Source organism: Arachis hypogaea, chromosome 15, assembly GCF_003086295.3.
Source record: "Arachis hypogaea cultivar Tifrunner chromosome 15, arahy.Tifrunner.gnm2.J5K5, whole genome shotgun sequence".
Classification (NCBI taxonomy): Eukaryota; Viridiplantae; Streptophyta; class Magnoliopsida; order Fabales; family Fabaceae; genus Arachis; species Arachis hypogaea.
The window spans coordinates 90,136,766-90,148,750 of NC_092050.1; the positions used below are offsets into that span (position 1 = coordinate 90,136,766).

An 11,985-nucleotide genomic window follows, 5' to 3' on the forward strand; every position below is an offset into this window, starting at 1 on the left:
CAATCTCAAGAACTTCTTTCTTCTGATTTATCCTATCATTCACAGGGTTCCTTTCAGAAGTGTACATGAATTGGTTATTTGTAACCATCTCAATGAGTTCCTGAGCTTCTGCAGGCGTCTTCTTCAGATGAAGAGATCCTCCAGCAGAGAGCTGTCTAATGACATCTTGGACAGTTCAGACAGACCATCATAAAAGATACCTATGATGCTCCATTCTGAACACATGTCAGAAGGACACCTTCTGATCAATTGCTTGTATCTTTCCCAAGCTTCATAGAGGGATTCACCTTCCTTCTATCGAAAGGTTTAGACTTCCACTCTAAGCTTACTCAATTTTTGAGGTTGAAAGAACTTTGCCAAGAAAGCATTGACCAGCTTTTCCCAAGAGTTCAGGCTTTCTTTAGGTTGTGAGTCCAACCATATCCTAGCTCTGTCTCTTATACCAAAAGGAAAGAGCATAAGTCTGTAGACCTCAGGGTCAACCCCATTGGTCTTAACAGTATCACAGATTTGCAAGAATTCAGCTAAGAACTGATGAGGATCTTCTAATGGAAGTCCATGAAACTTGCAATTCTGTTGCATTAGAGAAACTAATTGAGGCTTAAGCTCAAAGTTCTTTGCTCCAATGGCAAGGATTGAGATGCTTCTCCCATAGAAGTCGGGAGAAGGTGCAGTAAAGTCACCAAGCACCTTCCTTGCATTGTTGGCATTGTTGTTGTTTTCGGCTGCCATGGCTTCTTCTTGTTTAAAAATTTTTGTTAGGTCCTCTACAGAGAGTTGTGCTTTAGCTTCTCTTAGCTTTCTCTTCAAGGTCCTTTCAGGTTCAGGATCAGCTTCAACAAGAATGCCTTTGTCCTTGTTCCTGCTCATATGAAAGAGAGAAGAAGAAAGTGTGGAATCCTCTATGTCACAGTATAGAGATTCCTTGAGGTGTCAGAGGAAAAGAAGAATAGAAGGAGGAGGTAGAGAGGAGACAATTCGAACTTATAGAGAGAGAGTCCGATTTGCTGATAGTGGAGGAGTGTTAGTCCTTAAATAGAAGGATGTGAGAAGAGGGGAAGAATTTTCGAAAACAAATTAAAAAGATTTTAAAATAAGAAAAAAATGGTTGATGATTTTCGAAAATTGAAATTGAGGTAATAGTTAATTGATTTTGAAAAAGGTTTTGAAATTAGAAATCAAAAAAGATATGATTGAAATTTATTTTGAAAAAGATATGATTGAGAAGATATGATTGAAAAGATATGATTGAAAATCAAATTAAAAAAAAGAAAGTTTTAAAATTAAGGTTGATTACTTGACTAACAAGAAATTAGAAGATATGATTCTAGAATTTAAAATTTGATCCTTTTTTAATAGGCAAGTAACAACTTAAAAATTTTGAATTAAATCATTAATTGTAGCAAGGATTTTCGAAAATAAAAAAAAAATTGAAAGACATTGATTTTGAAAAGGTATGATTGAAAAGATATGATTTGAAAAAGATTTGATTTTGAAAAATTATGAAAATTTGAAAAAGATTTGAATTAAAAACAAAATCTTCCCTCTTGTGCCATCCTGGCGTTAAACGCCCAAAATACTACCTTTTTAGGCGTTTAACGCCCAGCCAGGTACCCTGGCTGGCGTTTAAACGCTAGTTTTCCTTCTTCACTGGGTGTTTTGAATGCCCAGCTTTTTCTGTGTAATTCCTCTGCTGTCTGTTCTGAATCTTCAATTCTCTGTATTATTGACTTGAAAAGACATCATTTTGAATTTTTTTTGAATTTTTTTGAAATTTTTTAATGATGAGAAATAATCAAACTGCAACTAATCATGGAAAACTAAGATAAAATAAACAATGCATGCAAGACACCAAACTTAGAATTTTGTATACTAACGGCTATAACAATTTGAAAATGCATATGAGAAACAACAAAAGACACAAAACAAGAGAATTTAAAGATCAGAGCGAGGAAATCATCAAGAATAACTTGAAGATCAATGAAGAACATAATGCATGTAATCTTCAAAAATTAGAAGAATAAAGACATGCAATTGACACCAAACTTAAAATTAGACACTAGACTCAAATAAGAAACATAAAATATTTTTGATTTTAAGATTTTATAAATTTTTTGGTGATATTTCGAAAATTATATGGAAAAGAAAATAAAGAGATTCAAAATTTTTAATGAGAATTCCAAGAATCATGCAATGTTAGTCTAAAACTCCGGTCCAGGAATTAGACATGGCTTACTAGCCAGCCAAGCTTTCAGTGAAAGCTTCGGTCCAAAATACTAGACATGGCCAATGGCCAGCCAAGCTTTAGCAGTGATGAGATATTTTGGTGAAAAATAAATTTCTCCCAAAACACACAAATCTAACCGGCAAGTGCACCGGGTCGTATCAAGTAATAAAAACTCACGGGAGTGAGGTCGATCCCACAGGGATTGAAGGATTGAGCAATTTTAGCTTAGTGGTTGATTTAGTCAAGCGAATCAAGTGTTGGTTGGGTGATTTGTGATTTGCAGAATGTAAATTGCATGAAATCAAAGAGAGCGGGAAAGTAAATTGCTGAAACTTAAAGAACAAGAAATTAAATAGCAGAAACTTAAAGTGCAAGAAATGTAAATTGCAGAATCTTAAAGCGCAAGAAATGTAAATGGCTTGAAAAGTAAAGGGGATTGGGATGAGGATTTGCAGAATTTAAACAAGGAAAAACTAAATTGCATCAAATAGAAGAGAAAAAGGGGAATTGGGATTGAACCGGAAACAAAGCAGTAAAGTAAATGAACATAAGAGGCAGTAAACAGAGAATTGAAATGAGAATTTAGATCTCAGGACCCAGAGACTAGAAAACCAAGTCTAGATCTCAATGCCTTCCTAGATCCAACAAGAACAATAGCAAGGAAATTGTAAATTGCAAAGAAAAGAGATGAAGAACAATAAACCGGAAATGAAATTCAGTAAATAAAGCAGAGAGATCCAAGATTGAGATTGAAACAGAATTTCTTCAATTCTCAAATCCAAGATCCAAGACAAAGGTAAAATGAAATTGAAAGCAATGAAAGCAAGAAATTAAAGTTCACTCAAGTTCAAAAGCTCTCCGAAAACTATATTGAAAATTCTAAAAGGAAAACTCTAAAGGAAAACTCTCCAGAAAAGCTCTCCAAACAAATTGAATTCTATCCTATTTATACACTTTCCAAAATGATCTTCAAGCCTTGAGTTGGGCCTTTGTTCTTGGTGGAATTGGGTTGAAAGAGGCCTTGGTTGATTGCTCTTGAAGATTGAAGAAGAACCGAAGTGAACCAATTGAACCGGAAATGGAGTTAGCCAACGTTGGTCTTCAACGTTAGGGTCAAAGTTAGGGGTCTAACTTTGACCCTAACTTTTCATATCAGCAAACCACATCCTTCTGGTATGGACGTTGGCGCCAACGTTAGGGGTCTAACTTTGACCCTAACGTTGGCAATGCTTGGTGTGAGTGGCGCCAACGTTAGCCTCCAAGTTAGGGGTCTAACGTTGGCGCAAACGTTGGCCTTCCCCCTTTGTGATTTAAGTGCCAACGTTAGCCTCCAAGTTAGGGGGCTAACGTTGGCGCAAACGTTGGTAGCCCAGGGAGAAACTCTCAAGTTCCAACGTTAGCCTCCAAGTTAGGGGGCTAACGTTGGAGCTAACGTTGGCTACTTCCAAAGAGTGATTCACATGCCCAACGTTAGCCTCCAAGTTAGGGGGCTAACGTTGGGGCTAACTTCATGCAACCCGGTTCAATTTTCACTTATTCCATTGTCCTCTCTTCACTCCTAGCCATTCCTCTTTGCTTCACCCTTTCTCCAAGCCTTCTTCACCTATCATTGATCAACCAAACTAATCAAAGTTTTGCTCAAAATCATGAGGTATTCAATCTTCCACAATATGCAACAATTATAGCTTAAAACCTCATGAAATGGCATGAATTCACATATGGTTGGTTCAATCAAGGGAAACATGAAATTCTACTCAATTAGCTTGCTTGTAGCTCAAGAAAGTGCATAATTCTAATGAAAACTAAAGAAAAAGACTGGCTAAAGTGGGCTAGGATGACTTGTCATCACAACACCAAACTTAAAGCTTGCTTGTCCCCAAGCAAGAAATGAATTATTAAGAAGAAAGAATGAAATGGAAGAGGAAGTTCATGCTAGCAAAGTGTTATTGATAGTTCATGGGGTTTTATGTGGATATGCAAATGCTCACTTCTTATTGACTCCTAGGCTTAGAAAGTCTCCTTCAAGCTTCAAGTGACATACTGCTATGACCTCTCATTATTCCTTTATCCTTGGCTTTTACTTTATTCTCAAGCTTTATTTGAGTGTCATGTGTAGCAAGTTCATTTTCTTTTCTTTCTACTTGACACATTATTCACTATAGACACTTGGCTCACATTCCTTCTTAAAACATTATGCCCAGCACCTCTTTGGGCTACTAAATGCTTTGTAGTTAGGTTGCTCTTGATAGTGGATTTTCAGCTGATGATCCCGGGTTAGTTAACCCAAGTCATCAAGTGTTGAGGCACTCCTAAGAGCTTACTAATCCAAGCAGATCCTAGTACAAAAACATCACAGGCATATATTTCAGAGTTCAAGCTATTGGTGTCCAGCTTTGTTTCTTTTTGTTTTTCTTTTGTTTTGCCACCTTTTAGCTTTCTTTGTTCTTTCTTTCTTTTTTTGTTTTTCTTTCTAACCAAGGAATTCTATTCAATTGAGATTCATAGACAATAGGCCACTCTCTACTTAGAAGGAGATATCTTAGCTTTTTATTCACTAAAAGTGAGTTATAATGCAATCACACACACACCACCACTTACTTTTATTTCACTTCTAACTAACAGAGACCATTTCACTTCACATTCAAACTGTTCTTTTATTAAATTTAAAGATGCAGGGGACAACACATGCTTCTTGTCGAGTAAAAATGAACACACAAGCCAACACATGAACTAGCTTACTTATTTTGAAATAACCAACACAATGCAAAGACTTTTAAATGACTACAAAAAAAATGCAAAAACAGATTGGAACAGATAGAATGCATGTTGTGATGATCAAGGAGCAAATCCACCTTTTATTTGTCATGCCTTTTCTTTCTCCTTTCATATACTTGGCTGCTAGTGTTCCCACCATCTTTGTTTGGTGGTTCTTGATCTTGCCAAAAGCCAGCCTTGTTCATAGCCTCCTCCACTCTATCTTCAAGTCTCATAGCCCTGTTCACTTCCATCTCACTTCTCATTTTGAAAAATTCATCAAAAGTTGGGAATGCCGGATCCATGTGATGCAAATGTTCTCCAATATAGTTTAGTTTGATTTGGCTATTGACATTGTAATCGGCTTGCACTTCATACCTTGCTTCTTGGAGTGTTGTGAACTCCTTGAAGGCCTTCAAACTTTCAGCTTGCATTTGTTCCAACTTCCCAAAAGATTCATGAGATTGAAAGGCATGTTCTTCTTGCATCGCAAGAAATCTTGACTCGAATTCATTTTGTTTGTTGATTATTCTCAGCTCTCTTTCTTCTTGTGCTTGTTGGTTTTGCATGTACAGAGAATGATATTCCTCTTGCCTTGCTTGGATTCTTGTGTATTGCTGAGATAACCTCCCTATTGCTTCTTGCATTTGAGTCATGTCCATATTGCCTTGTGAGAAAAAGTGTGGCTGTTCCTCCTCCTCTTGTGGCTCTTCTTCCATGTGGGGCTCATCTTCTTCCATTTGCTCTTCTCTTTCCCTTCCTCCATGTGGCCTTCGGCCTTGGTGTGCTTCAAGGGGCATCATCATTCGTTCAATAGTTATGGGCATGCCTTGGCTTAGCCACATTGGATTCTCCTCTTCCAATGGAACTTTGGCCTTTGCACACAACTTCCAAATGGTGCTTGGATAGTACAACCAAGATCCGGCCGAATTTTTTTCAGCTATCTTTAGGATGTCTCTTGCAAGGATCTCATGAACTCTTATCTCTCCACCCACCATGATACAATGCAGCATTAAGGCTCTCTCCCTGTTAACTTCTGAGGTGTTCACTGTCCCCAGAATTGACCTTTTCATCAGCTCATACCATCCTTTTGCCTCCGGAATGAGGTTACATCTCTTCAAGAACTTGTATCTGTTCTTGTCATCTCCCTCCCATCTTGAGTTCTCAAAACAAATGTCTCTTGCAATCTCTTCATAATTTTGATCCTCAGTCAATCTTTGTTGGTATCCCGGTTCATCAAAGCGCACTGACTTTAGTTTCAAAACTTTCTTGATTGCATCTGGGCCAAAGTCTACTTCCACCCCACGCACATAGCTCTTGTACGTTGGGGGTCCACGCATGTCAATCCTTGGGGCATTTGCATAAAACTCTCTTATAATATTGGTATTAATTCGAGAGATTGGTGATGTAAGTTCCTCCCATCTTCTCTTCCGGATTTTGTTCTTTATTTCTTGACACCCATCATCCGGCAACATGAATGGAATCTCAGGATAAATTTTTTTCTCGTTCATCCATTGAATTTGCATTTGATGAGACCAAGACTTGAACTTCCATTGGTCATACTCATGTGTTTCTTCCTCTACTATTGGATCTTTTCCTTTTCGTCGTTTGGTTCTTGAGGAGGATGCCATAATCACTTGGTTGGTTGAGAGGGAATGTGGGGAGTGTTGGAGAGTTTTGATGTGTGGTTGGAGGAAAAAGAGATTCGGACCGAACTTGCTAGGGAATTATGAAGAGAAGATTGAGTGTTTGGAGTTTAAAGTAAAAGAAAAAGTTGCACAAGACTTGTAATGTTGAGGAGTGATTCGGTCATGTGCATGGCTTGAAGGTGGTATGCTTTTATATGAGAAATAGAGGGCTAGGATGCAATTAAGCACCATGGGGATCAAGGGTGTGCATGTATGGATGAATGAAGACAAAATTTGCTCCTTCCCTAGCCTTTGCCGTGATCATTTTCAATGAGGGGCAGCTTTCTTCCTTGAAGCATGTGATATGATTTTGTCCTTATGCTAAGCTTTCTTTTGTCTTGTCCTTCTTTTCATTGAAGATTCTTTGACCTCCTAGTCATCACAACAAGACACATGCATTAGTCTTATCCCACCGTAACAATATTATTCTTTTTAGTAAAAATATGTGAACTATCAATTCTTATCTCATGTGAGCCGTGACACTTCCTATGGGGGACACCAAACTTGATGTTTGGTAATATATAAAGAAAATGAGTTTATTCCTCCAATAAGTGAAGTTTAAATGTTCATAAGAATTGTTTTCATCATACTTTCTTTTTCTCTTTTTTTTTTCATGAAGGATTAATTGTATCCTGGTGCATCAAGGTTTGATGAACACCAAACTTGCTTCTTGTCAAAGGGTTCATTACAATTAATACCTTCATCAAAAAGAAAATTCTATTTATAAGGTTTTGAAAAATGACAAATGTATGATTATTGATGCATGAATTTCAGATTCTCATGAAGCTATGTGGACACCAAACTTAGTGTTCGGCTATATGCTCTATCAAGACATTTTAAGCATGTGAAACAAAATTCTTTATGATATTGGTTAAGTGTGCTTAAAGACATATCAACTTAGCATATGTTTCAAAATAGTGCATGCAATAAATGGACATGTTCATGAAAAGAGAAAAGAGTTCATGCATCAGGTGACCATAGTTTATTGAATGTAAAATGACAAGAATCTTAAAGCATGGGTTGCCTCCCATGGAGCGCTCTTTTATTGTCACTAGCTTGACATTGAAGCTTTCTTTTATGGTGGTTGATGACTGTAGTGCCTCAACTTGTCCCCTCTGATCGTGAGCTTCTTCTTTGTTCCTTGGTGCTCTATCTCAGCATGTTCTAGTGATAATATTTTGCTCACAGTGTAGTAATCGTTAGTCTGTTGGTCTGTTCCCAGTTGTTGATAGACTAACTGTACTTTGTCACCTTTGGAGAGCCCTTCTGTTGGGATTTTTTTGTTCTTCCACCCCTTTTTGATTCTGTTTTTGTTTTTCTTCCTTCCTTTTGTTAATTCTTCTTCTTTGAAAACAGGCTCCCTTTTGAAATTCCTTTTCTTAGTTGCCAATACTACAATGTTCCCTTGAGCTTCTTCATTACTTTGCACAGTCTCTTTCTCTTTTTGGCCTGCTGTATCATCTATCTTTTTCTTGGGAGGGCAGTTGTTGTTTGTCTTGTTGATTTCCTCCCTCCACTGCAGATTCTCCTTGTCTGTTTCTGTACCATCCTTCTTTTCATTACTGTTCTGTGTTTCTGGTAGTACACTCAGAGTGATACTTTCATTATGCATCCTGAGGGTTAATTCTCCTTGCTCTATGTCTATGATGGCCCTAGCAGTGGCTAAGAACGGTCTTCCCAGTATAATGGAGTCGCCCTCATCCTGATTCGAATCCAGGATCACAAAATCTACAGGGAAGATGCATCTATCTACCTTGACTAGAAGGTTCTCAATTATACCACTAGGGTATATCACTGATTTGTCCACCAATTCTAGAGACATCTGTACTGGTTTTACCTCTTTTATGCCTAACTTTTTCACTAGAGAGGCAGGCATCAGATTGATACTAGCTCCCAAGTCACACATCGCCTTCTTGATAGTCATACTGCCAATGGCGCAGGGTAGAAAGAAACTCCCAGGGTCCTCAAGTTTGGGAGGAAGTCCCTTCTGGATTAGTGTTCTGCATTCCTCAGTGAGCAGTACAGTTTCATTAACTTGCCAACTCCTCTTCTTGTTGATAAGTTCCTTCAAGAACTTTGCGTACAGGGGCATTTGCTCAAGTGCTTCAGTTAAGGGAATATTGATCTCTAACTTCTTGAAGATTTCAAGAAATTTTGGGAATTGTTGGTCCTTAGTTTCCTTGTTAAACCTTTGAGGATATGGCAAGGGAGGAGTGAAGTTATTTCCCTGCCTTTGGTCCTCAGTTGGCCCTTCAATTACTTCCTTTCCCTTTCTTGATTTTTGTGGCTGATCTTCTTTTTCTTGAACTTGATTCTGAGTTGGCTTGCTTGCTGCCTCCTTCTTGTCATTGACTTTCTCTTCTTCAGCTTGTTTCTTGTCACTTTCCTTTGGCTTCTTGGTTGCTTCTTCATTTTTCACCAAGACTCTTCCACTCCTCAGTTGTATTGCCTTGCATTCTTCCTTAGGATTTGGGATTGTGTCACTTGGCAGTGAGCTTGAAGATTTCTCAACAGAAATCTGTTTGGAGATTTGCCCAATTTGCCTCTCTAGGCTCTTCATGGAGGCTTCATGGTTCTTGGTTGTCATTTCTTGGTGTTTCCACATTTTGTCTATCAAGGTTTCCAAGTTGGTGAGTCTTTGAGATTCAGGTGATGCTTGTGGTGGGTTGTGAAATGTGGATGGTGGATGGTAGGCATTTTGGTTGGTGGGTTGGTTATTAGATTGGTAATGGTTGGGGTTGGAGTAGTTGTTTTGAGGTTTTCTGTAGGGGTTTTGGTTGGTTTGCTGCTGGTTGTGGTTTTGGTTGTTTCTTAAAGTGTTTTGGTTTGAGTTTCTCTGCCATGGTTGTTGATTTTGGTTGTGATTGTCTCCCCACCTAAGGTTTGGGTGGTTCTTCCAAGAAGGGTTGTAAGTGTCACCATATACTTCATTTGGCCCAGAATTTTGGTTGTGCATGTACTGGACTTGTTCTTGCTGTTGCTCCTCTTGAGTCTCTTCACTCTGTCCCCATGTGGTTGATGGCTGGCTAATGTTGACCGCTGCAACTTGGAGACTATCAATCCTCTTAGCCATCTGCTCAAATTGTTGTTGAAATTGCTGCTGCATCATCTTGTTTTGAGCTAGGATTGAATCCACTCCGTCTAGTTCCATTACTCCTCTTCTTTGTGATGGTTGGCGGCTTCTTTGATGAGCAAAGAAATATTGATTGTTGGCCACCATGTCCACAAGATTCTGAGCTTCCTCAGCAGTTTTCATTAGTTGTAGTGAACCTCCAGCAGAATGATCTAATGCCTCCTGAGATTTCAATGTCAGACCTTCATAGAAATTTTGCAGCACATCCCATTCATTGAACATCTCTGGAGGGCACTTTCTGATTAAGGCTTTGTACCTCTCCCATGCTTCATACAAGGATTCAGCATCTAATTGTGTGAATGTCTGCACCTCAGTTTTCAGCCTGATGACTCTCTGGGGTGGATAGAATTTGGCTAGAAATTTAGTCACCAAGTCATCCCAACTAGTGATACTTGCTTGGGGAAAAGTTTCAAGCCATTGTGCAGCCTTATCCCTTAATGAGAACGGGAACAGCAGAAGCTTGTAAGTTTCAGGATTCACACCATTGGATTTGACAGTGTCACAGATCCTCAAGAAAGTAGATAGATGTTGATTTGGATCCTCCAATGGTCCTCCTCCAAATGAGCAGTTGTTCTGGACCAATGTAATGAGTTGTGGCTTCAGTTCAAAGTTATTTGCATTGACATTAGGGGTGAGAATGCTGCTTCCACAATGTCTAGCATTTGCAAAAGTATAGGAAGCCAATACTCTCCTCTGTTGTGGTGGATTATTAACTCCTTCTCCTGGATTAGATGTATCTCCTTCCATCTCGTGGTATTCTTCCTCAGATTCTTCTTCTCCAACAATATTTTTTCCTCTTTCGGCTCTTCTTATCCTTCTAAGAGTTCTCTGATCAGCTTCAGATAACACAGGAGCGGATCTTCCTGTACCTGACATACAAACAATACAAAAGAAACCCCAGCAAGATCACTTCAATCTACTGCTAGAATGAAGTTTAGTTTAAGCAAAAATTCAAACAGTTAGTGGGTTAGTCAAAAATTAAAGAAAAAGTGCTTGATCTAGATCACCACCTCACTTAATCATTGTCAATCTAATCAATCCCCGGCAACGGCGCCAAAAACTTGATGAGATATTTTGGTGAAAAATAAATTTCTCCCAAAACACACAAATCTAACCGGCAAGTGCACCGGGTCGTATCAAGTAATAAAAACTCACGGGAGTGAGGTCGATCCCACAGGGATTGAAGGATTGAGCAATTTTAGCTTAGTGGTTGATTTAGTCAAGCGAATCAAGTGTTGGTTGGGTGATTTGTGATTTGCAGAATGTAAATTGCATGAAATCAAAGAGAGCGGGAAAGTAAATTGCTGAAACTTAAAGAACAAGAAATTAAATAGCAGAAACTTAAAGTGCAAGAAATGTAAATTGCAGAATCTTAAAGCGCAAGAAATGTAAATGGCTTGAAAAGTAAAGGGGATTGGGATGAGGATTTGCAGAATTTAAACAAGGAAAAACTAAATTGCATCAAATAGAAGAGAAAAAGGGGAATTGGGATTGAACCGGAAACAAAGCAGTAAAGTAAATGAACATAAGAGGCAGTAAACAGAGAATTGAAATGAGAATTTAGATCTCAGGACCCAGAGACTAGAAAACCAAGTCTAGATCTCAATGCCTTCCTAGATCCAACAAGAACAATAGCAAGGAAATTGTAAATTGCAAAGAAAAGAGATGAAGAACAATAAACCGGAAATGAAATTCAGTAAATAAAGCAGAGAGATCCAAGATTGAGATTGAAACAGAATTTCTTCAATTCTCAAATCCAAGATCCAAGACAAAGGTAAAATGAAATTGAAAGCAATGAAAGCAAGAAATTAAAGTTCACTCAAGTTCAAAAGCTCTCCGAAAACTATATTGAAAATTCTAAAAGGAAAACTCTAAAGGAAAACTCTCCAGAAAAGCTCTCCAAACAAATTGAATTCTATCCTATTTATACACTTTCCAAAATGATCTTCAAGCCTTGAGTTGGGCCTTTGTTCTTGGTGGAATTGGGTTGAAAGAGGCCTTGGTTGATTGCTCTTGAAGATTGAAGAAGAACCGAAGTGAACCAATTGAACCGGAAATGGAGTTAGCCAACGTTGGTCTTCAACGTTAGGGTCAAAGTTAGGGGTCTAACTTTGACCCTAACTTTTCATATCAGCAAACCACATCCTTCTGGTATGGACGTTGGCGCCAACGTTAGGGGTCTA

General features: G+C 38.4%; 1 non-coding gene across 1 annotated transcript; it reads left to right on the forward strand.

Annotated features, from left to right (window-relative positions):
- Positions 1 to 223: 223 nt before the first annotated feature.
- LOC112752939 (small nucleolar RNA R71) lies at positions 224 to 327 on the forward strand. Its single transcript, XR_003177348.1, has one exon. It is a non-coding gene; the product is annotated as a small nucleolar RNA R71 (small nucleolar RNA).
- The last annotated feature ends 11,658 nt before the right edge of the window (positions 328 to 11,985 follow it).